The 1135-nt window shown below is 51.7% G+C and overlaps 1 protein-coding gene and 1 pseudogene across 1 annotated transcript in view; both read left to right on the top strand.

Moving 5' to 3' along the window:
- LOC102851211 (zinc finger protein 585B-like) overlaps positions 1-1135 on the top strand; it is an 80610-nt gene that overhangs the window by 31504 nt on the left and 47971 nt on the right. The gene's annotated exons all lie outside the window — the stretch shown is intronic.
- LOC102846861 overlaps positions 1-1135 on the top strand; it is a 9776-nt pseudogene that overhangs the window by 6091 nt on the left and 2550 nt on the right.

The raw sequence follows: 1135 nt of genomic DNA, 5'->3' as shown, positions 1-1135 counted from the left end.
CCACCAGAGCTAGCCTCTACAAAGCTTTTGATGTTCTTCAAGCTTCATCCATTTTCAACCCGAAACTGGGGTACCACTTTACCAGGATGGTTCCCTTTATTCCTCCACGCAATTCACTTTACATAGACAAAGCTGACAACACATTTTCGACATTAATTCGTTCCTTTTTCCTTTCTTTAAAGACAGTCATAGAAAAGCTATTTTAGACAGCGGTTAGTGGGCGGTTCTCTTGGTCTCCTGGTTTTACTATTTTTGCAGTGAGTTGACCCATCGCCGACTTTCTGGTGGGTTTTTTAGATGCACTAATTTATAAGAATGGAGACTGCCGGCCCGGGCCTTGCCACGCAGACTTTCGCCTTGTGTGGAGACTGAGTGCGGCTGTGTCGGGAGGTGAAGTCGTGACGCGCGTGGTATTGAGGTGCAGCCCGGGTGCACCGGGTATTCTAGGGCAATATATGTGGGAAGGAAACGCTGCCGGGGATCCTAGCGTCCCGGGAGGGTCCCGGCCCTTCCTCTCTGGAACTCGAGGGCTTATTGGGAGGCGGCCAGCACCTTCCCTCACCCCGGGCCGCCTTCCATCGGTCAGCTCCAGAGACCTCACGCTCGGGGGGAGTCAAGAAGAAAACCTTCACCCCAAACATCAGTCGGAAGATCAAGGAAGAACCTAAAGAAGAAGTAATTGTTAAAAAGGAGAAGCGAGAAAGGGACCGAGAACGACAGCGAGAAGGAGGACATGGACGTGGCCGGGGTCGCCCAGACGTTATCCAGTCCCATTCTATCTTTGAGCAGGGACCCGCAGAAATGATGAAGAAAAAAGGAAACTGGGATAAAACAGCGGATATTCTCTTCCTGTTCTCCATCATGGCGCAGGATCAAGGTGAAAAAGAGAACCCCATGCGGGAGCTGCACATCCGCAAGCTCTGCCTCAACATCTGTGTAGGCGCGAGTGGAGACAGGCTGACCCGGGCCGCCAAGGTGTTGGAGCAGCTCACAGGCCAGACTCCTGTGTTCTCCAAAGCTAGATACACCGTCAGATCCTTTGGCATTAGGAGAAATGAAAAAATTGCTGTCCACTGCACAGTCCAAGGGGCCAAGGCAGAGGAAATCTTGGAGAAAGGTCTAAAGGTGCGGGAAT

The sequence above is a fragment of the Elephantulus edwardii genome, unplaced genomic scaffold, assembly GCF_000299155.1.
Source record: "Elephantulus edwardii isolate Elephantulus edwardi_28Jun2011 unplaced genomic scaffold, EleEdw1.0 scaffold00208, whole genome shotgun sequence".
Taxonomy (NCBI): Eukaryota; Metazoa; Chordata; class Mammalia; order Macroscelidea; family Macroscelididae; genus Elephantulus; species Elephantulus edwardii.
The sequence above is the reverse complement of the archived record's forward strand: the minus strand, read 5'-3'. Positions and strand labels throughout refer to the sequence as shown.